Source organism: Vidua macroura, chromosome 6 (genome assembly GCF_024509145.1).
Source record: "Vidua macroura isolate BioBank_ID:100142 chromosome 6, ASM2450914v1, whole genome shotgun sequence".
Taxonomy (NCBI): domain Eukaryota; kingdom Metazoa; phylum Chordata; class Aves; order Passeriformes; family Viduidae; genus Vidua; species Vidua macroura.
In genome coordinates this window covers 60315992-60340058 of record NC_071576.1, presented here as the reverse complement: position 1 = coordinate 60340058, position 24067 = coordinate 60315992, and the positions used below count along the sequence as shown (strand labels likewise).

At 40.3% G+C, this 24067-nt stretch overlaps 1 protein-coding gene across 1 annotated transcript in view; it reads left to right on the top strand.

Annotated features, from left to right (window-relative positions):
- SPON1 (spondin 1) overlaps nucleotides 1-24067 on the top strand; it is a 181895-nt gene that overhangs the window by 88905 nt on the left and 68923 nt on the right. The window lies entirely within an intron of this gene.

The window sequence follows — 24067 nt, the reverse complement described above, 5'->3', positions numbered from 1 at the left end:
TATCATGAGGAAAAGGGAAAAGGAAAATCTGTTGAAAATAAAAGAGAGCAAAATCTGGCAGGAGTAGATCTGATAGTTTGGACCATTTCATGTTGTCAGACAATTACAATATTTAAATTAATAAAAGCAGATCAAAACAAATTTGCACATTTACTCTAATGCATCAGGAACAATGATCCTAAGGACAAAACTTTCATTGTTATGGTTTCATTCAAAGATTTGTAGTCTTTTAATTTTCATAAAGGTTCGGTTTCCTGTTTGGAAAATTAAAAACCAGCCCAGTGACCAAAGGGTCTGTTGGAAACTAGGTGAAAAATCCATTTTCAGATCTCAGCAAGGAGAGTCTTATGCATTGTGAACAGCTTCCTTTCAGTGAACAATGGCCCTGATCTGTGGATTTTTTGGGATTTTTTTTGTTTGGATTGGGATTAAATGTGTGAGATGGTATTTTTTTATTTGGATTTCAATGCTTATTAGTTTTTATTTATATTATAGTTGTATAAGTTGCAAGTTTTATAGTATTTCATTAATAAGTTATAAAATGGTTTTGTATTTTTATAAGGATTTTTAAATATAAATTGCCCAATTAAGACACTATTTTAAAATTATTTTTACTTTTAACTTAATAAATTATTTGTGTTTTGTAATGTGGATTTTTAAATTTAATTATATAATATTATTTAAATTTTTGAAGAACACGAAGAAAGATTAGTTATTGTTTTAAAATTTTTATTTTGTTTTATATATATATTTTAATATTTTAAACGTTTTAATTATGTGATATTATATATTTAAATTTAAATTATATATTCATAATGTTATTATTTTATTATATTATTTATTTTATTTATTATTTAATTTTGGAAGGGTTTTTTTTTATGGTTTTAGGTTAAATGCAGCGTTCTGTTGGGGGTCAGTGCCTGTCAGCACAGAAAATCTAAAATTCTCAGCAACCAGGGTTCCAACACAAATCCTTGGGGTAAAGAAGATTTCTCTTTAGCTTTTTTGGAGAGCTTTATCCCATCAGAGGTATCTCAGCTGAGCTGTTTTTCTCCTGTATCCTGTTGCTGTGCATGAGCACCAAGGAAGCCTCTCCAAATTTCTGTGCAGGGAAAGGGCAGCAGTGGCACAAAGCAGCTCGAGTGTGCCTATCTTGACAGAAAAAGGAATATGAAACCCTGCATGCTAATGGAGGCTTTAAATAATAAAGAAATAATAAATAAATATGGCAGCCCTGTATGTTCTTTGGGGAGCCTAGAGCCTCATAACCAATGCAGGGGGATTCCCACACCTCTTCCTTAGTCTGTTCTCATCTCAGTCAGTTCTGCCTCCCAAAAATCTTAGCAATTAATTTTAATTCTTATTCATTTAATCCTCCTATCTGCTCCTGAGCAGATCACCTCTCTTCCTACAGCAGCTCAGCCAGGATATTTTGCTAATCCTCACTCTGGGGAGCAGATCCAGCATGGTCATCCCAACGTGGATTACTTCGGAAGGAACAAAAGGAGAGAGGACAAATGGGACCAAAATGGCACAAAACAGCAACTGCTCGGGTACATGTGACCCCCTGGCTCCCACTGTGCACCAACCAGGCTGGGGGGAACTCAGCAGAGTTAATTTTCAAGCAAGAGAAGATTGATTCACAAGGGCTCTGGGCAGAGCTGTGAGTGCTGGGTCATCCTGCCCTGCAGCATCACACAGCCCACAGCTGCTGTCCCCTCTCCACCACTTCCTCAGCTGTGAGGGAGACTGTGAGATGGCCTAAAGAATCCAAATTTATTGTGGGATACCTATGCTTATATATTATTTTAGGAAGGCTAGTAATGTTTTACTACAATGATTGGGTTAATCATCACATAAACAAACTTATACATTTTAAACATCTCTTGCTCACAGAGTTTGATGTAATTTTCTTTTTCTGGTAGATCAGTCTGATTTAATCTTCTTGCAATCCTGATTTAATCCTCAAAGTTCTGTTTGCTCTTGCCAAGGCATCCTGTTATCAAATCTCTTTTGCTAACCAGGTCCAAGGTCCATCATCTGTCTTGTGTGTCCCAACATCTCCCCCTTGTCTTTTGAACCAAAGCCACTCCTTTAATTGCCTTATTAATTAATCTCTGCACACATTGAAGCAAGCAAGGTGTCATGACTAATACAATGATTATCAAAAATCATCACATGCATACCCATCTTAAAAAGTATCTTTTAGCTAAAAACTCCAGCCACTAAAGGCTCAGGTTTGATCTCTTTGATCTGATGGCAGCCACAGTGGGGACATTACTGGATTTAGAAAGATTGCCAGAAGTGTAATTGCACCAAAAGGTTTGACTCTTATATACAGGGGGATGGGGAGAAACATCCCAAGCTGACTGGGATCCCAGCAGTCTGATTTCTTCCCATGTATTTAAAATTAACACAAAAATCCAGTTTCACAGAACCCAGGAGCTCTAATTCTTGGGGTTCCAAGGATGTTTTAGGAGGGTAAGGGGTCAAGCTTGATTTGATTTGATTTGATTTCAAAATTTTTACTATAAATATTAGTGTAAAGTTCTGGAGGGGCTATACTCAACAAGGAATCTTTCCTGGTGGTTGGTCTCTAAAACCAGCTCTGATAGGGACTATCCAAATTTCCTGCTTCCCGTCTAACATAAAAAAAAAAAAAAATTACTTGTGACTTTTTTTTTTTTTTTTTTTGAGGATATTTTAGGAGAACTCAGCAGCAGCTGTCATCAGGAATGGAGGGGTATGAGGATGATCGAGTAGGTGGGGTTTCATCTGCACCTAGAGCAGTTAAAAACTATATAATAGAAAACCATGCCACCTTAAGATCCTGTGTAGAGTGGCCAGAGAGGACATTGCCTGTGCTCCTAAATAGAAATATAAAGCAAAATCTTGTTTCATCCTTGTGTAAGGAAACAATCTTGCAGTTTTATTCCATCGCAATGAATTTCTGCTCAAGCCCAAATTTTTAGGTTTTACAAGGCAGCACGATGAAGTGTGAAAATCTGATGTTTCTGTGCAGCAGGTTCTTGGAGGTCTGCTTGTTTCAGAAGACAGGGCTCCAAACTCTGCCAGGTTGTAGATGGCACTAAGAGACTTCATTGAGCCAGACTGCAAAGTTCTCCCAGGGACCCACTGGAGTTTTCTCCGAGTGTGGTTTTGTGTGTGGATCTGCCCACCTGAGACCCTTGTTCAGTAGCTGCAGCTGGGGATAACCAAATGATGTTTCCCCTTCAAATGAGCTTTGAAAATACCTCCTTTCTCATTCTTTTGAAACAGGGCAATCTACAGAGAGCAGCCCTGCACGGCTGTATGTGAGCAAACCATGCAAAACATTAAAATCAAACAGCGCATCTTCATAAAGAGACAAAGTGTCCTGATGACATCTAATCCACTAGACATAATTAGTGAGCACAAACACCCAGATCTGAACCTCTTCAAAAGGGCTGCATGCTGCTGCAGTTCTGTCCAAATCCACCTTGTTTGCACTGCCTGTGGGTTTTAGCTCAAGCTGCAGAGGCAGAGTGTTGTACAGTCACAGAGGTTAATGCAGATTTTCTTGATGACTCTTCATGTTTTGTCACATTTTCTCCTGCTGCTCCCAAGAAGACAATGCATCTTCATTCCTGTGACAGGGCAGGTGCCAGCTGAATGGGAATAGAGCTTGTGCTTATCTGTTGATACCTCGGTGGGAATAGAGCATTTGTGAAATTCTTCTTGGCTGTCAGAGGAGTGGAGGCATTTTCCTCCTCTCCTCTCAATTCACTTTTCAATCTCAATAGCTTATTGGAATGACAGGGTATCAAAACGTCTGGAAAGCTAAAACCATACATCAGGCACATCTATATTGCAGAGGTCTGACAGTGCCAACAGAATTGATGGATCTTATATAATCTCTGTCTCCTGAAAAGAATAAAAGGAAAATTTTATAGGCTTGGCCTGTGATCTCAGAGAAATAGTTTGAGTTTTGTCTGGGTGGCTTGGCAGAATTGGGTGCACTGAATACTTTTCCACGTGGTATTTAATAAGCAGGAATGCCCCATGTAGAAGAGTAGTTGTGAACATTTGGTTAAACATGAAGGAAATCTTCAGAGCAATGGTCCCATTTCTTAGAGCCAGGTTTCATTCCAGTTGCTGATCTTGCTTCAGGAATTTGAGTTTCATTACCACACTGCCTCTGACATGTTGATAAGCTGGGCATCTGAAAGAATCAAGATAACTTCCCTCACCTCTTAGTTTTCACTGAGGCTCAGGAGAGCTTCTCTTGTTTCCTGTTTTCTCTTTTCAGCTGAAGTGAATTATTTGCTGCTTCTTTAACTCCATCCACGAGCTCCAAACCTCCAGTCAACATGACAGAGTGTAATATATGTGCAGCCCACTGAATTCCTGGGATGCTGCCCAGAAGTCCCCTCAGAGAAGGCAAACAGTTGGGAAAATGGATCCCAGAATCCATGGACTCAAAGCAACTTATTGTCTCTGCAGCCTGCCCTCTTTTCTACCAATTTCTGCAGTGAATTCAATGACAGATGGAATTCTGAGCTTGCACTCTGGGGATAGAGATGGGGTGGGATTTTAGGAGGACCAAGTTCAAGCAGGTCTTTATCTCTTCTAGCTTCTCCTACTGGGGAACGACCAGCTCGGTGTGAAAATAGTTTCAGTCTTGTTTCAGTGTCAGGGCAGCTGGGAATTCAGAGCTGCAAGTGGTTAAGATCACCCAATAAAAGCATCCTAGGAGAAGTGAGTGCTGAAAATGTGTATCAGATTTTTGCGTGTGTGTAAATTTGCAGGAGTAACACGCCTGTCTATCAGAAATCCTCATGGTGTTGAACTGAAGCAGAAACATATGTAATGTGGCTGTGAACCAGGAAGTTTGGGGAGCTGCTGAATGATGCATTCTCTGGTTTGAATTGCTACTTAGTGCTACAGCTTGGCTTATAGCAGATGCAAATATGCAGCACCTATGTAAACTTTGCCATGGAGGAAGAATGATGTAATGTGCAGGACGTGTTGGAAATCAATGTTTCCTCATGCAGTGTAAAAATTAAACGGAGTCAGTTTATCAAAATAGATTGTTCTACTTACTGCTGAGAGTGTGCTTGTTGCTAAGTTTGTTGTAGAGCCATATTTAGGAAATAAGATCATGAGTGGGTTGAGCTAAATTATGCTATAAGGAGTCTACTGTGCAGAGTACCAACCTCTAATAGATGGAAAAAGCTATTAGTAAAAAATGTTTCTTAATTACTTTACCATGGAGCATAAAAGCATTATTTTTGAAAGAAGCCTGGGAGAGTTTTTCTGTCTGATCTTTTGCCCTGGAGATGTTTTGTGCAGCCTGGCTCTGTTTTTTATCTGACTGCTGTTTACCACCTACTCTGAGGGTACAGCATCAGTTCTGGTAAGCTGCCCTCAGTAGTTAGGTTTTTCTCAAGTTATGTTTTTCTCTACCAGCATTGCTGCTGAAATAATATTTGGAAAGTCAGAACCAAATTAAGGGCGTGTAGTAAATTCAAAAGTAACAATTTCTCCTCACAGACAATTAAAATATCGTAAATAAAATCATGTGAGGATTTACTTAGGCTGGAAAATACTGGCACCTCATCATAATCTGTTTATTTGTTCCAGTTGCCACAAGCATTCAAGGACTGGTATTAATTAAAGTACTTTTAAATGAGATATTGCTACTGAGTTCAGTACTAATAGGCTTATTTTTCTGCATTGCTGTTCCATTCATCTTATATTTGCCTTGCCTTTTACAAGCTAATTTGATGTATATTACTCCTTTACTATATATAACTCCTTCAGTGATTTGCAGAGCAGTGTAAACAATTTATGCTCATTGTGTGCGTGCTGCCTTAAAGACTGCTACATAAACCTATTAGGAAGATGGAAGCAGAGTATCCCTTATAGGAGTATATCAAGTCATAATGGGATTCCTTGAGATCCCAGAATTCACTTTGCAACATTGTTTACTGAAGGGAAAAAAAAAAAAAAAAAAAAAAAAAAGAGAAGTTTTCTTCAGAAGGTGCCATATTGATAAATACAGGTTTTGCTTTTGTCCCACCTGATCTGTCCTGGGCTTGAGGCTTCCCTGAGCTCTCAGTTAAGCTGAGTTCTTGCCTAATGCTAAACAAATGCTGTTCTTGACTGCTTCATGCCACTGAAAGAACAATGAGAAATGAGGAAGAGAATGGGAGAGGCTTTAAATGTCGTATTTTGCAGAGCCACACGCTGATTTACTAATATTTTAAATAGCTGCTCGCCTAACCAGCCATTGTTTTCAAGTACTTCTCATTCTCAGTTGTGAGAGCAGAGAGCAGTTGTGTGCTCTCCATTATTCAGTCTTTGTTTGCACTTTGCAGAGGGGAGGTCGGAGGCAGGTTCTGCTTGTAGAGCCCGGAGCTATCTCAAAAAATGAATTTATAAAATGAGTATAAAATGAGCTTGTTGTAAGAAGGCAGTACTCCCAGAGCCAGGGCTGAATTTCTGGGCTTTCTAAATAAGCAAAGTGTGCTCCAGCAAACAGGCCATCATGGCTCCCCCATGGAGGCAGACTGCAGTGGCTGCAGGACTTCCTTGCAGCACAGGAGAAACTTCTCTGTCCGCACGAGCACACCACGCATTTGGGAAGCAAAAAGCCTCTCCTTTGCTTGGAATTTATGGTTTCCCAATTACAGCTGAGGAGACACTCTGATTTACTGCTTTCTTACTTCATAGCACACCAGCTTGAGATTATCTAATGCTTGGATGGTGAGCTCCAAGCTCTCAACAACTGTGGTGAACAGCTGAACCAATGCTGTGAAGAATCAAAACCATAGTGCTTTACTGATCCTTTTTTTCCCCAGTATTGGAAAGATTTACAGGAGCAGGAGAAGATTTGTAATAATATATTACATCTTTTCAATTCAGAAGTATCCTCCTTTCTAACAGGCATTTCTTACCTCTGTGTATTTTTAGAATTAGAGAAAATGGGCTTTGATAGTACAAAACAAAGTGGTTTTTTACACTTAATTAATGTTTTTCAGTGATAGGTTTCTGTCCCTACCATCTTAAAGGGAATAATACAGAATTTCCTAGGAAGATATGGTCATAGTTTGAAAAAGATCTACTTGTGGATCAATATTTAAGGATCAAGATCTCATGTGTGGAACAGCATCTCATGTGTCTGGCAGACTTTCTGATTCACATCTTCAGTTTAACATTTGAAGTTAAGGGAGGAAACATCCATCTCTAATGAGAAAACTAATGGTGACTTAGGAAGGTTTTGAAAAGATTTTGAAATTAAAAAAGAACCTGTGGTAGACAAGAGACTGAGTTAAAGAAGTACTAAATCTTAAGTCCTTTACAACAAGATTTCAAGGAAAAAAATGTACATTGGGTTTTTTTCCCCAGTGGTTTATGATTATGACTATCATTTTGGAGGCCAATTTTTTTTTTTTTTTTACAGAGATTTATGAAACACAATCTATAGAGACAGTACGAAAAAATGTTGTCAAAACAGGAGTCTAAAATTTTGGCTTTACCTGTGAAAAATTAAATACCTGGTAACAAAACTGGATGAAAAGCTGAGTAGGTCATAGAGCAGGCACACAGCTTTATTAGCAAAAAAATGTAGGTTTATCTAGAAAGGTGCATTCCCATGGTGTTCTAAACTTTCAATTTTGAAAAATGGTACCAAGACCAAAATATCACTTGAGGCTTATTCAGACTGTTGGTATCATCACTTCATGTCATCATGTGCAAAAATGGCAGCAATAGTAGAGTTTACTAAGAATTTTGTTAGTATGTGAGATAAAGTAAAATATTTCTCATTTTCTGGAGTAGCACTGCAGTGCTAACAGCAAGGAGAAGTAATAAAAAGTAATTTATTGCACAAATGCCACTCTAAACACACCCAGTAGAACTTTGGATGAAAAATGGACCTAGTTTTTTATATATATTAAAAAAATTCTCATCATAACTGCACATAAAAAAGTTATATTGGCTCACATGGCCCTTACTGTTTCCTAGTAAAACCTTAACTTTCTGTTCATTCTAGACTCAATAGTTCCTCTCTCAACTGCTCTTTTGTTTCTTGACATAAAATCTTCAAAACAGAAAAATCAACTGCACCAGTCTCCTTTTCTTCTCCTTCTTAAGTTTTTTCAGTATTCCTTGACCCTACCTTATTGATTCACTGGTAGTGACAAAGACTCAAATTAAAAAATTAAGAGAAAAACTGTTGGGATAGCCAATATCTTCACAGAGTCAGGGTTGTTTCCTTTAACATTTATTAAGATTTGTATAATCTTGCATTATTTAGAGTCTGTATTACACATAATTTTTGTAAAATAAGCAATGTCATGATTGCAGATAGACCTAAACTAAATACCTACATTTATTTTGATTCCCAAACCTGAGAATACACTTATGTTGTTTATTTAAAAATTTCTGGGTTGAGCTTCAGTTTGCATAGAAGTGTTTCCAGAGCTGGCAGAGCCTGCCTGTGCTGTTTATCTTTTCTTGTTCTCTCTGTTTGATATGCCCACTGAGATCCTGCACTGCAATTACTGCCATATGGGAAAGAAAGTTGAATTTTACAGTGGAAATCCAGCACTGGGTAATCACATTGCCTGTCTAGGAGCAGATATGCACTACGAGTAAAATCATCCTATTAGACCTATCGAGCAAATCTCAGCTAAGTAGCAGAGGCTGTGATTTTCCTGAGATTATCTGCAGGAACACCAATGTTATCCCTGAGATTCTCTCATGTGGATACGTTGTTTGGAATTTGCAATCCTTTTCTGGCTTGCCACCAAGGAATTGGAAGAAAAAAGGGAAGGGGAGTATGGTGGGAATTTTAGACCTTCTTGTCTATCCAATCTGTTAAGTTTCAGCTTTTCTATTCTGAAACTGGGTGAAACAAGGGTAAGGTCTGGTGCAAATGGGAGGTCAGGGAGGCCAGTTTCAAGCTTGGCTCTTGGTTTGGACAAGGAGCAGCCCTGCCCTGGCTGCTGGGGCCTGGGAGAACACAAGCTGCTGTGTGCCCGAGTCCTGCTGGCTCTCACAGATGGAGCATGGCTCTGCTGGGAGCTGGGTGGGCAGCTCTCAGGTCACAGGATGTGACACACACTCGGGTAACAGGATGTGCAGGACATCCAGGGAATGCTCCCTGCAGGATTCAGCTGAAGGCTCCTCAAACCCAGCGTGGCAGCTGGTGACAGGCACAGCCCAAGAGCCATATGTTGCTTGCCTAATGACAGGAAAAGTTGCCCACGTGCCTAAAGTTAGTCAGAGGAATCACGGGGGTGCTGAGCAGCACGGGAGGGAGATGCTGGTGGAGCAGAGACAGCAGTGCTTTAATTAGTGCTGCGTGGATTGCACGAGTACCTGTGAGCCAGGAAGGGCTCAGAGCCCCTCTTTTGCAGAACTGAGGAGCTGGTGATGCCTAGAGGAGCTGACCTAGAACAGAAACTGGGCACAGTTAAAGAATAAAGCAGGGATTGATTCAAAGGATCTCCTCCATGGATCCACCTTGGGCAGCACCAGAGCCCAGCCAGGGCTGCACCCAAGAGGAACCCAAATGGTCCCAAAATGCACGAGCGCTCCCGGGGGCTCTCACTGGGATCAGCTCTGCTCCATTTGCACCTTGCAGTTCATTGTCCCATTCCAGCTTTAGCCCATGCAGTCCCATCCTGCTTGTTTTCTCTCTTCAGTTCCCATTGTTTGTGCTTTTTGGGCCTGAAGCTTGTAATGGTTGTCCTGGGTCTGAAGCTGGAGCAGGAATTGTTTTGTCTGCCTACCCTGTGAAGAGAACTTACTGACGCTTCATGTGAAGCTCAGAGCTGCACACCTAGGCAGCACAGAAGCTGAAAAACATGAAAGCTAAAACTTAGGGCATCACTTGTCCATGGGAGTTTCCTCTCTGACGTGCCTTCACACCCACTGTGTCTGCTCTTCCCGTGTGGCTGAGGGGAAGCCAGTCCCCACAGCTGGAAAACGCATGCCACTGATCCAGGGAGATCAGCTATTGAACAGATACCAACATCTTAAAGCAATCCTTCTTACCAAGCTTCTACCCACTGGAGGCTGTCATCCACAGAGCCTTTAAAACAGTCCTTTTTAAAATATAATTGTGTATCTATCTGTAAACTTTCTTATATATTTGCCAGAAGCATTGTGCATCTTTCCTTTTGCTGAAGTTTTACATGCACAGGCAAGCAGCAGGTCTTACACGTGTAATAATTTAAAATTATTTCTTTTTCTTTTAAAAGCATCTTAATTATTTGACTGCCATTATGACCATTTATGTTGCCAGCACAGAAGATCTCAAAAGAGGCCTGAGGTCCTCTGCAGGCATCAGCTTTGCTTTACCACAGGCAAAACTGGAGGGCAAAACTCTGCACTGGAGAACAGCTCTGAGTGGGAGTGAAGTATTTCACTGAACTTTTCACTCCAAAGCCACAAGCCCCAGATCTCTGTCAAGCCAGGAGTGATCTTATCCTGGAGGAGTTTTCAAAACAGCTGCCTTTTGGCCAAGTTGGCAGCCTGTCTGCAGGGCTGGGGCTGCAGGCAGCACTGTGGGGGGATGTCTTGCAGGGCAGCTCAGCATCAGCCTTTGGTTTTAAGGACATTCAGGGTGGTTAAAAAAAAAAAAAAAAAAAAAAAGATATTGTAGGTGTGATTTGTGTAACTTGAAAAAATAAGCTTTAAATGTTCTTAGTGCAACTCAGAAAAGTAGTTTTGTGTCTGTTTAATGTATTTATTCAAACCTATAGAGAGGTAAAGGTGAGGGTGAGGGAGGTTTGTTTAAGACTCTCAGACACCTGAAGGACACAATCAAAGCTGGATAATGTGGGTTTTTTTTTTGCATTATTGAAGAAAATAAATAATTTTTTCCTAATTTTGGAATGATGTGTCCAATGCCTGTATGGTACCACAACATAACAGGCTCCTCCACAGGATTCATTCATATTTGAAAGGGGCAAGGACATATGGAGGAAATATACAGTTAGAATGTTCTTCTCTCATTATAAGAAAGTACAAGACACATCATGGAAAACTGAGGGGAATAGCTTTTCTGTGAGGGAAGCTCTTAAGGTTTTAAATGATCTTGTGTCATCTGAGGGGAAAAAAAACATTGTAGCTTGGTTCTTAGAGCTTCTCATCTTCCTTTTCTTTAATTTTCTGTTTCATGTAGGTATATAGCCACTCAACACACACAAAGACAGCTATATAAACATTGAATACTGCCATTTGAATGAATTTGATTACTTAACAGGACAGATGCCAAAAAAGCTCACCAATTTTCCTAAGTTAAAGTTGTGTAATTTCCAATAGACAAAGATGGCACAGAAAAGGTTTTTATCACCAGAAAATAATGGAAAAATGTAGAATCTGCTGCTATTGTGCAAACATTTAGTTTTTAAATAAAATATCTAACTTGCCAGCTCTAAGCTACCTACCAGCAGCTAATTTCGACACAAATGAAAATCAGCTCTCTTCATTCCTATCTTCAGAGTATGTTTCCCCTGTTTATGATTTAAACTTCTGGATCAGTGTTTACATATTGCAGCCCAGTTCTTTTGGAAATCATTAAAAACTGTTACAACCTGTAAATATATTTCATTGTAGACATAGGAAGTTGAGTGGGAGAGCTGCAACTCTGAATAAAGACAGTATTTCAGTAATATTTTCATTGAAAATCAGACAGTTTTATGCCATTTCTGATTATGATGGCTCCTGTTTCTAACTTATTTTAAGCTAAGTTTTTCCCCATTTAAAAATTGATTTTGTGAATGGCCCTGAGGCTGTTGGGATCTTGGATTTGGGACAAAGTGCTACAGGTTGGAGCTGCTTCTGCATTGAGATGAAGAGGTCTTTCCTGGCCTTTTGTGGAGGAGGATTGTGTGATCCAGGATTGCCCAGATTTATTCTGCTGGGGGCATGGGCTGGACTGGGAGGGAGCACTGAAGTCAAAATTGTGAGTTTGAGTCGAGCTGGGTGACACCTGCTATGTTGAGGGTCATTCTTCTACAAACCCAAGTGTATCCAAGCCTCCTACACTTAGAATTGTAACACACAGGAAATTAAAAACGTTGGTGCCAAAGGTACAGCATTGCCAGGGATCATACATTTTAAAAAGACTTGTGTTCGTGCTCTACTCAAGTTTTCCCCGTTGCTTGTTTTGAAAGTAGCTGGGTATTTTTTTTCCATACTGCACTGGGTAATAACAAGGGTAAAGTGTGGTCTTTAAAGTTTTAGGGCTCATTTTCCTGCACTATTTTTGCTCTTTATTACAGTTAGCTCTAGAGATTTATGCTATAGACTAAAAAGCCCTACAGGAGACTGAATCATGCATGAACTTTATACAACTTTCTGTTTGAACCTGATAGTTTTTTCATCTTTCTCATCAGAATGATCAGTGTTTTACTGAAATGTTGGCAGGCAGGGAGCAGAAATTGTGCCAACTGATGCTAACTTTTCAACAACAGCAGGAGGGGAAAAAAAAAAGACAATAAAAGAAAGAATAGCTGGAGAGTATACTGTTTTTCTAGAATTATGTCTTTTCTCAGAGTGCTCAGTTCTCCTTGAGCTGAGGCTGCTTCTAGTCATTTCTTAATGTGTGAACATAGCCAGGCTTGAAACTGTTTTAGGCTTCAGCTTCCAACTGCTCCATTTATCTCCAGCCTGACAAGGTAGCATGGTAACCATTGTATTAAGCCACAAGAGGAAAACTCATGAGATAAATTGTGGCTTTTTCCTCTGTTCTTTATTCTTGTTTTTCTCTAACCATGTAGAGCAGGCACTTTGACGTGTTTGATGGAGTTTGCTGTTCCCAGAGTATCAGGATGATGAAGTGATGTTGGTTACAGTTTGTTGTGACAAGTATTTACATTAGTGCAGCTTTATAATTTGTCCCTGCCGCTCATAAAGAGCAATAATACAAATATTAATATGATGTTCATGACTTGCAATAAGCAGACCAATGGCTCAGCCCATGGCGGGCTATGCAGAGGCTGAGGATTTTGCTAGTGATGCTGATTCCCTCACCAAATTAAGAATATAATCCTTGTGTGCCTCCCCCCTTGATAAAACCTCTCTGCTTTTGTTTCCTTTATTTGCCATGCAGTCTGTTACTTCCTGAACATGTTCAGAGTTACATATTTTTAAATAAGATCTCTCGAAAAAAGCCCGACCTGCTTAAAAGAAGAAAATGTTAGCTGGTGGTATTTGACAAAGATGATTCCTGCCTTGCCTGTTACAACAATATATCTTTATAAGTGGTCCTGACTCACAGTGCAGCATTTCTCAGTCATTGAATTTCTGGTCTCCAGATAGATGAAGTTATTATTTTTGGTTTCCTCTTGCCCTGGTGTGTAATTCTGTGCTATTCCAAGTAAACCTGATCCATTCATATTTAACCCATGCAGAATAAAGCCTGAATTTGTTATGGCTATTGGACTGACTTTTATAATGAACTTTTTTTAATATACATTGAGTGGTGTGTAATAATACATGAATGTGGACATAAACCTTACAGTTAGGAAATCAGGATATAAACAGTGCTTGCTTTACCTGCCTGATCCCAAATAAAGTTAAACAAAATTTTATTCCTACTATGTGTAAATTTGTTCAAATGCCCTCCTCTGTGTGGCTCCAGTAGAGATATTTTTATTTGTTCTTGCCTTTAGTTGTTCCTTTCAAAACTTAATATTTTTAAAATATTAAAGTCTGTCAGTCAAAATTTTGCATTCTAAATTGAGATTTCCATCAACTTTGTGATTAGAAGCTAACCAGATACTTATGTAACAAGCAAATAGTGCCTGTTAAATCCGTGTGTACCTTACAAAAAAAAAAAAAAAAAAAAAAGAGTATTCTTTATTCCTCATTGACTTATGCCAAGGAGGTATCTTTAAAGATTTGATCATTTAGAGGAACATTCAGGAAATCTCTGTCTTCTGGAGCAGCTGCTGATACCAAGGACATCAGCGTCAGATTTACAGTGTTAGATTTTATCTAAAGCTATTTAGAACTCCCCACTTATTCCCACTGGTGTTTCAACAGGTATAGTTTTTGAAAAAATTGGGTTGTAACATCTAAATTTTTTCATGTTCTATCTGAAAGGTTTTTCTTACAAAACCATTTTGAAAAGATATGTTTGAGCTCAAATGTTTTCTTTCAACAAGAACTAAATAAACCACTGGCAGAATGGAAGTGAAAAGCCAGGATGACACATTTGGATAAATAATGAAATGCAGTTCTCAGAGAGTTTAAGTGAACCAAAATGAAATCTGAATGAAAGAAAAACAAATGGCTGTCCACGGAAGCATTAAGTGAGGTAAATGAAATGTACAGCATACTAAGGGGACTCATTAGGAATTTTACAAACAAGTGTGTAGGGAAAAAAAAAAGGTAAATATATGTTTCTGTAAGACAGATCTCTGAATATTACTAGACAGTTAAGCTGAAATGGATCCAAGTTTCTTCACTGGTTTTCACTGCAGGCAGGATAAAGACAATGTATTCTTGGCAAGCATTTTATGTGAAACTTTATTATTTTAAGTATTATGTCCTGGAGATTAGATTGATTGATATGTCCAAATGACAATAAGTCATTGTCCCTGAATTATAACTGAGAAAGGTTATGAATGGAGTCACAGGATGCTAAAAAAAATGGGTATGAAGTGTCATTGTCAGTCGTCTTTCTGGAAGAAAAACACTGAAAGGGTCAGATTTATACACAGTGTAAGGCTTTGTTTGTTAATTTGTTAGTTTGCTTTTTATTAATTTGAGAAATTAATCAGTTAATACAGAATATCTCAGAATGCCCACAAGCAAAGTTAGAAATAAGTCATGGGGTTTGGCAAACATTGCATCCCTCTGGTGGAAATGTGGAATTCATTGCTGTGATCCTTTCTAAGCCCTGTTTGCCTTGGTTTGCAAAGCCAGGTGTCTGCTAAGGAAGGCAGGAGCCTCCCCTGAAATGGCAAATGTAAACCCCTTCTCTCTGAATTATTATAATTTTGAAATCAAGGGGCTCTCAGGCAATGGTATGGGAATGGGAATAACAGTTCTTTACTAGGAAAATTAAAAATATAAATGCAATAGTACAAAAAAAACCAGAAAACAAACCAGTGCCAGAGTCAGAGCAGGCCCTGGCAGCCTGTGGGTCAGGGTGGTGGCAGCAGTGCCATTCCATGGGGGCTCAGCCCTCCTGCAGTGCCAGCTGTGCTTCTGCTGGAGCAGGATCCTGGACAAGGCTGGAGTTTTCCTCTGGAGCTCCAGGGCTGCTGGAGATGGGCCTGGGCTCCCTCTGGGAATGCAGTGGGGCAGAAAGCTGCTCCTCTGGGAATGCAGTGGGGCAGAAAGCTGCTCCTCTGGGAATGCAGTGGGCAAAGGCTGCTGTGTGTCCCAAAATCTCAGATTGGATCCAGGTAGGAATGCTTGGCTCCTCCTCTGGGCGGAGCATCTCCCCATGGGATGCTGGAATTTTCTCAGCCATGCAGGGACACTCACTGGCCATGAACAGAGGAGATCTCCTGGAGGGAGGATTGGTTGGGAAAGAGATAAAGAAAAAATGTCCAATTAACCGCAGATAACTGCCCCACCTCTGACAGATGGGAACAGAATACACACCCCCATTTCCAACCTAAGACACTGCTCTAAAAGATTATTTCCAAACCTGTAATGAATGTTTCTTTTTATATACACATTTGGCCCAACTAAGCAGTATAGAAAAAAAGAAGCATACTGAGATTTGAACCCTAGTTCCTGGGCTTATGATGAAAAATTGTCTCATAGAGGCTGCATAATTATCCTCCCTGGGTTTGTTATATGTTTTTGTGAAGGCCCAGGCTCTCGTCACACAGGGCTGGATATATTGGAGCGTCTGTTTCAGTGATCTTGGCAGTAATTACTCAGAGACACTGCGAGACCTCCTTGCCATTAGCTCTGGTGGTAATTGGTGACTAGTCAAATGACTGAAATTTCCCTGCTTTTTTGGGATCAGCAGGAAGCTGCTGGAACATAGGCAGCCTCTCCTTTTCTGAAACCATATCTAACACACAAGAGCTGCTTATCTGTGCACACTTACTGTCTTTTTTTCTCTTGCTACATTTCAGCTTTATGGCTTATGTCCGTCTTTTCCATGAGACATCGACAATTTTCAACTTCATTTTGAATATCTTTATTCAAATGCAGATTTTGTCTTTGTAGCCAGGACCAAGTTGAAGGCATCTTTGAAGAAATGCTAATAAGAGTGCTGTGGTAATGCACTGCTTCTTAGACATACCTTCCTTCTTAAGAACATTTCTTTGAAATCTAGACTAAAAAAAAAAAAAAAAATAAACCATTTTGCTCTTATCAACACTGCTTTAATGTGCTCAGAATAAGATGCCTGCATAAACCAGAAAATTGATAGGTGATAGTGAGCTACTCCTTTGCTGTGCTGAATGTGGGTGGGTCTGCTTTAGTGCAGTCCAAAGGGGATTTTGAAAGAAACAACTTTATGTTCCTTTTCTTCTTCTTTGTAATTTAGCTGATTAGCATTCTGCATTTCCTGAAGTGGCACACCAGGCCTGAGCATGTGATAAACAGTGCTAAAACCTGGTTTATCATCTGCAAGGTGCAGGATACTGCACCAAAGGAATTACCTGGCTATCACGTGGGAAATGCTATCAGGGCGGCTTGAAATCCGACACACAGAAATTTCTTTTTTTCAGAGAAAGGAAAAGAGAATGCAAGACCTGTAAATGACACTATTGGGTGGAATTGGAGAGAACCTAAAAAATTGCAGATCCTGAAACATTCTGTCTCTTACAAGATGGAGAGGAAACTTTCTTCAGCGAGAAAAGATCAGCTGAAAAGAAAAATGTCACATACAAGTCTGCTCATGAGTTACTGTGATTTGCTGCATTTGCCAAGTTACATGAGAATACTCAATTGCAAGACAGCTTTAAGGTTACAGAAAATCCCTAATAACTATTTTTTTCTCTCTTAAAGCAGGTAAAGTCCTTTTAACTGCATTTGGTATCATTTTTCATGAGGACCCACTAGTGTTAAATTAATATATTTCTAGAGATAGCTCAGTCATCCCAAATCATTCCTGTCTTATGTTCAAGCCTTTGATAGCGTACTTTGAGTTTGAATTGAATTCTGGAGAGACACTGAGAATGTTAATTAGATTCTCTTTGTGCTCTTAGAGGGAGGAAAAGCAAGAAGGGATCATTTTTAACATTTTAGCTGAGCAGTGTTTGCAGTGCACATTCCTCTTTCCTACAATATTACTTGGAATTAGAGGTAGAAATTTCTAGAATTGGCATGTTCCCTGTGATATCTGAATTTGCTAAAGGTGTGTGTGGCCTTTGGATAATATGCATCGAGTACAGAGTAGTTTTTTTGAGCTGAATTTTTAAAATGTATTAGCCTGAGTGTCTTATTTAAACGTTAATATATCTGGGTGCTGCACCACTGTTTTTTAACACTGAGAATGCACGGGAACTTGACTGAGACAAAAGCATTGAACACATCAGCTAAACAGGGGAAAATATTTGTGTTAGTTGATCCTGGTTTGCACAGCCACAACACTTTCTCCCAAATCAGTTCGTACAAATGGGGCAACAAGAGCATCAGGAAGGATGAGGAGGGAGGCAGAGGGCTCTGTCTGCCTCGCCCACAGGCACTGGAGTGTGAGGGCAGGGCTGAGTGCCAGGGGGCATCCCCAAAGTGCCCTGGGACTGGCACTGCTGGGATTGGCACTGCTAGGATTGGCATTCCTGGGATTGGCATTCCTGCAATTGGCACTGCTGGGATTGGCATTCCTGGGATTGGCATTCCTGCAATTGGCACTGCTGGGATTGGCATTCCTGGGATTGGCACTGCTGGGATTGCACTGCTGGGATTGGCATTCCTGGGACTGGCATTCCTGGGATTGGCACTGCTGGGATTGGCATTCCTGGGATTGGCAGCAGCACTGGATGCCTCAGCAGATGCACTTGAGTAGATGAGGACAAACTCTTCCTTCTCAAAGGTTGCTGTGGCTGAGACAAAAGCCAGAGAGAAAAGACCTTCCTGCATCTTCCTGCTCATGCTCCCAATTCTGGAAATTTGACAAATCAAATTAAAACAAACCATAGATCATAGTTAGATGACTTGTTTGAAAAATAGAGTTTTACGCCTTCGGTAAAAGAGCTTTACAAAATAGGTTTATATACATTAATTGTTGTCATAACAATGTTAGTAATAGTACCTTGTGTCCTTCACTGTACACAACAAATTAGGAACAAAGCCATCAAAGAAGTTTTTTTCTGTCCAGGAAAGAGAGGGAAATGTGGGAAATGGATTTGTGGAGTTCTCAGTGTGCATCTGTATGCAAACTTTGAGACCAAAATGCTGACTTAGAAATGCCGTGGAATGGGACAGACATTGTTGAGAGAGAAATGGAACTAGAAACAAATTTCAAAGGATGGTTTTGTAAATAAGAGTGGATACTTTGGACAAATAGAACTATGAAAGATGCATTGTAGTAGGGCCCATGAGGGGTAATTTTAGATAATTGGCTTTAAGGCATTTTCAGCATGGTGTGGCAAAAGCTGATGGGCCAAGAAACACTTATGGTGTATTGTAATTAGGAAATAGTTGGCTTCTGATTGTGATAGTGTGAATTATAACATCTGTATTGTCTTACCCTTCTCATGAGACTGAAAATGGAATAAAAGTTTTTTCTTAAAAGCCTCTCAGTTGCCCCATCTCTGGGTCAGAAAAAGGTATAGCGTGACATCTTCCTTCTGCAAACATTGCTGTGGCTGACACTAAAGCCACAAAAGAGAGCAAAGACCTTCCTGCATCTTCCTGCTCATGCTCCCAATTCTGCTGCCAAGAGGAGAAATGAGGTGGAACAAAACAAATTCCCTCATTACTGATCCAAAGAAAAATGAAATACAGCCTGTGAAAGGAACAGAAGTGGTATTTATTGTCATGCATGCCAACAAGCTCAGTTGGCAGTGGTTGGTAACACGTTGAGGTACCAGAGAAGCACAAAAGAAGTGCAGGGAGAAAACAGAGAGCAAATTGTAACCTCTGGGACCTGCCCACACTGGCAGTGTTGGGAGCTGGGGCAAGGTGAGCCCGGGCTCCCTGCAGGGCTGCCTTCCCCTGGCACCCCAAGAGAGGTCCAGGCACCTCCCACCTACAGAAACATTATGGATCTGCAGGAAAAAAGGGACCTGGCAGCTGTGAGAAGAGCTGGCAGTAGGAAGACTCGGAAGAAAATTAAGCCCCAGATGAAAGAGAATTGAGGTCAAAACAGGAACAGATGTGCACTAAAAATAGAAGGACAAGAAAAAGATAGATGCAAAGGTCCTTGCAAGTAGACAGATATTTACCAGGAGGGAGAGACATCTTATTAAAGGAGAGATGGAAAAGCAGTGGTAATGCAAAGGGGGAAAATTGCAGCACAAATTAAGAAGCCTCTTCTTTTAAGTTTTTCTTATTTAGCTCTAACTAAATCACACCTTGAACCCTCAACCTGCATTATTACTCAGAAAAGCAATGAACCTTATGTAAGGGGCACCAGTGTAGATGCTGCTGAGCACCTCTGCAGACTTGAGATAATGACATTAAGGGAATTAATAGAGTTAAAGTACAGCAGACATTTAGTTCTAATTAGACAAAAGATAGCAGCCAAATTGCCACTAAAATTTAGATGGAGAATTCAAACAAGTCGTTGGAAACCGTGGCAATATGTAACTTCTGGGTTTAGAACAATTCCCTGAAATCTCCCTACTTCTCCATTTTGCTGTTTGTTCCCAATAATCTCATGTAGTCTGGGGAGCCAGACCTCAGGCACAGCTGGATTTGAGCCCCCAGCAGGATGGCAGTTTTCATGTGGCACTTCTGGGAGCAGGAAGTTGTTTCTTGGAAAAGGGACAGGGAATGAAAGTGATCTTTCCTTCCAAGAGCAGCAGAAAGAAAGAACCAAAACCAGCCCTGTCGAACTCCTTCAGCCTTTCCCTCCCACAAACACAAAAACATGTACAGGAAAAGTATCCATTCCAGACATTTCCCTTTGGGTTCCCACGTGGAGTAAGTGCACTCAACAGTCTGGTTATGTAACTTGCAAATATTCCTGGGCAGCAACCAGTCTCTATCAAGCAATATTTGTCTTGGCATTTCCAATGAATTCCTCAAAAACTATCCCGTGATTTCCAAATATCTAATTTTCTTGTTTCACTCAAGTTGTTTTTTAACAGTTAAAACAGCCCCAAGAGCATTCCTGCAGTGGGACATGAGGGCAGCAAACTGACCTTGGGAAGAGGTGGTGGTTGCATGTTGAGGAAGAGCAGTTTGAAATGATGCTTTGCATAGATAAATATCCTGTAATAGCAGGAAGAACAAATCTTTTTTCCTCTGTCTTAATGAACATTAATGAACATAGATTTCATTTTATTGTTCCTGTCACTATCATTACTAATTTTATGCCATGCTCGATTTTCTAAGAGCCAGGTGACAGTAGTCTTACATGAATTTTTTATACTTTCTTTCCATTATATTCTCATGTTTACAGCAGACTTTCTCCTGTTTTTCCCTCTAGCAGTTTTGTTATTATTCTGCCTTTAAATTCCTTCAAGTGATTTTCAGTAAGCTGGTTGTATGGTCTTTCGTCAGCTACAAAGAGAACCCTTGGCAGATTCTCTGCAATTAAAAATAACATTTTGGTTTTCATGGCAGTGTTCTAAAAAAAAAAAAAAAAAAGGTACATTTGTCCCATTTAACAAGATTACATTGGTAATTATCTCACCCAAATTGTTGGTCTAGATGTATGCTCTTCACTTTACATGGGAAGGTTTTCCTTATTAATTTCTCTTTATTTGTGGCAATTCATTAGCAGCCATCCATAAGCAGTCTCACCCATTTCATGGACCTCATTTCAAGGGGAGGGGTAGACCACAGAAAAGGCTCTTTATGACTGTTCTCTATCCTCCTGCCTGAATTTTTAATCCCTTTTTCACTTGTCTCTGAGCTCACATGTCATTTCCCCTGTATTAATGATTCCACAGCTTCTTTTAGCTGCTATTGTATTGTTTATATGGAAAAATATGTGTGGGTGTAATTAAAGGCAGTCCTCAAAAGTAGCTAGTGTAAAAATGTGGGTATTTGGGGATTTCTCCAGGTTTTTTATTTCCTGTTAAGAGGCCAAACCTGTCCATGAGCAATGCATTGATCACAGAGAGGGAAGGCAGGAGATAGCACATGAATTTGAGACTGTGATAGAGGGAGGGTAAAGACAATTAGCTTCCAGAAAAGGGCAAGATGTGAGAAGTAGAGCCTTGATTCTTCCCAGTTCTGCTTTGCAAGGCAGTGTGATAGGGGACAAACAAATATAAGGTGTGGTTTTGGGCAGAGGAGGGTGATGAAGCTGGTAAGGAGAGGCAGAAAGCAGAGCCTGACTTCCCTTCAGCAGGTTTTGACATAAAGTTTGGCTAACTCGATATCTAACAAGAAATTTGTGAATGTTTCTGTTAATAAGAAGCAGACAGGCACAAGTTTGCTCAGATCCTTAACTGAGAGAAGAGAAATTATGAGAAAGATGCATCCTTAATTCTTCAATCAGAAGATTGGACTCTGGGCTCCCCGGGGAGGCAGACTCACTGGGTGATGCTGTCGGATGTTTACAGCTCAGCCTTTGAGAGCAGAGGAATATATAATTGAAATTATGTTTCAAGGGGATCTGTCAAAGTATTTTTGGAATACGGAATAACATTCACTTAGTGAACAGTTTGGAACCACTGTCTCTTTCATCCCATTAAGCATCCAGATGTTCCACATGTTTATGTTCTTATTTGCAAGGCAGAGAAACACCATTGCCACTGCAGAATAAGGCATGGAAATGGAAATGAGGCAGATATTTGCTGCCTGTGTGCTGACTATTTGCTGCCTGTTTGGGGTGAGATGGCAATGCAAATATTTGTAAGGGAGATACACTTTCTATAGAATTTTTAAATTTTTCTATATTAAATTCTCATAATGATCAGGCTTGCCATAAAATTTCACTCCCTTATAGGAAGTATAATGGTGTGTGTAAAGCAGACAGAAATGATACAAAATGCTACATGTGACTCGTAATTAAATGACAACTCTGTTATTAGTGTGATGGATATCTGAGGAAACTGAAATAAACCAGCAAATGCCACTGATAGGCCTAGATCCAAATGGAATTCAGCCAAGACAGCAGTGCTGGGAAATGGTGCATCATCAGCTGGGATGATGATGGCTATTTGAGAAACGAGTTTTGCATCCTCAAATTCCTAACTCATCTCCACAGCTTTACAACTAATGCTCGGGGCAGCCTTCCAGAGGAGATGCCAATGTTTAAAAATTCTGGTGATACACTATTCTCTGCCTTGAGAAAGTCATCCTGCCTCTGGAAAGTTAAGATGGAAAAACTGAATTGCATAAGGAAAACATAAAATCCCCAGCTCAGCTGAGAATGATGTTAGTGGGCAGAGGAACAGTGAGAATCAAACTTTAGGGCTGGAAGGTCTCCATCTTTCACATGCAAAAAATATATTATGAATAATAATGCAATATGATATAATACATAATAACATCATAATGCAATAGAGCAAGATGTAATAGCTGCTGAATGTATTTTATATTTAGGTCTAGAAATGTCAGTCACTTGGATCTGTAGAGTGAAGAGTTTCTGCAGTCAGAATTCTGTCTGGTTTTTCCAAAGCTCAGTGGAGCACAAGGCTTAGAGGGTTTTGGCACACAGATGGCAACAGAAGGTTTGATGCAAGGGAGTTTTAAATACATGGAATAAATACAGCTGAAGTCATCTAACAGTGAAGTAGAAGGCCCTAATTCCATATCTCTCATTCTTATCTCACCTGAAGAATCCCTACACAGTTCCTACCATCACAAATAACTTGATATTTGATATCCCTATAGAGTCTGTGACCTGAAAGTAGCAAAGCTGTTTTCCTGTTTAATGTCTGTTTTCACAGGCCATAGAATCTTGCAAACCCTTGATTTTGAACAAGAATAACCATACCCTAAAAACTTCAAGCCCAGTACAACTGCCTCATCAGAGATATTTTCATATTTAATAGCCTTCCTGGTAGAAATTTGCACCTTAATTCAGAGCTGAATTTCTCCCACGACAGCTTTCAGACATTGGGCATTCTTAGGGCTTTATTTTTGCCCAGATTGGATAAGCCATCCTTTTGGACTTTCTTGCAAGTCCCACTGTCTGCACCGTGCAGAAATGTTAAATCAACTCCTCCCAGCTCCAAGGAAACTGTTCCATTTGTCAGGATGTACAAAGCATTGGAGGAGATTTCCATCAGTCTCCTGCTCCTCCCATGGGATCGTGTGGGAGCCTGAGGTACCTCCAGAGGCTTTGTCCTTGGGCATCTGCTGGGAACAGGCACGCCAGTGCTTTCCTAAAGACAGGAATCAGCTCTGCCAGGAAGATTTCCAGGGGGTTGTGTCCTGGCACGGCCCCAAACGTGCCCAAAAACTCCTTGCAGGAGGAAAGGGGCTGCTGCCATCCTGTCTCTGTTGGTGATAAGGACCTGAAGTTTCCAGTTTCTCCTCAGGTCTAAATTTCAGGGTCTTGCTTGTCCCAGAGGGAATGTCTCTCTGGGGCCAGGGCTGGCCAGGCCAAGAGCAGGCAGGTGGAGGAGTCTGTTCCTGCAGGGCAGTGACTCGTTCAGGGCTTGGCACAGATCCCTGCCAGACAGGAAAGCAGCTCTGTGCTGCTGCTGGATCTCAGCCACTCCTGGGATGCTGCAGGAAGGTCGAGGAAAGAGCCAGGATGTTGCTGGGACTGCAGCTGGCCACGGTCATTTTGGATGCTTGACAACTGGAAACAGCCCAGAGGAGCTCCTTCTCCTCCTCCTTTAATTTTCTGGTCAAAGCTATTTAGCACACATGTATTTGATCTGAATTTCTCAGAGGATTAGGACAATCAAACCAGTATATCCAATATTGCCATTTTAAGAAGATGACTGTTAGTTGAAGAAATAAATGAGTTTTTTTTAAGGGAAGTACTCTTTCTCAAAGGAAAATGTCAATGTCAATCCCT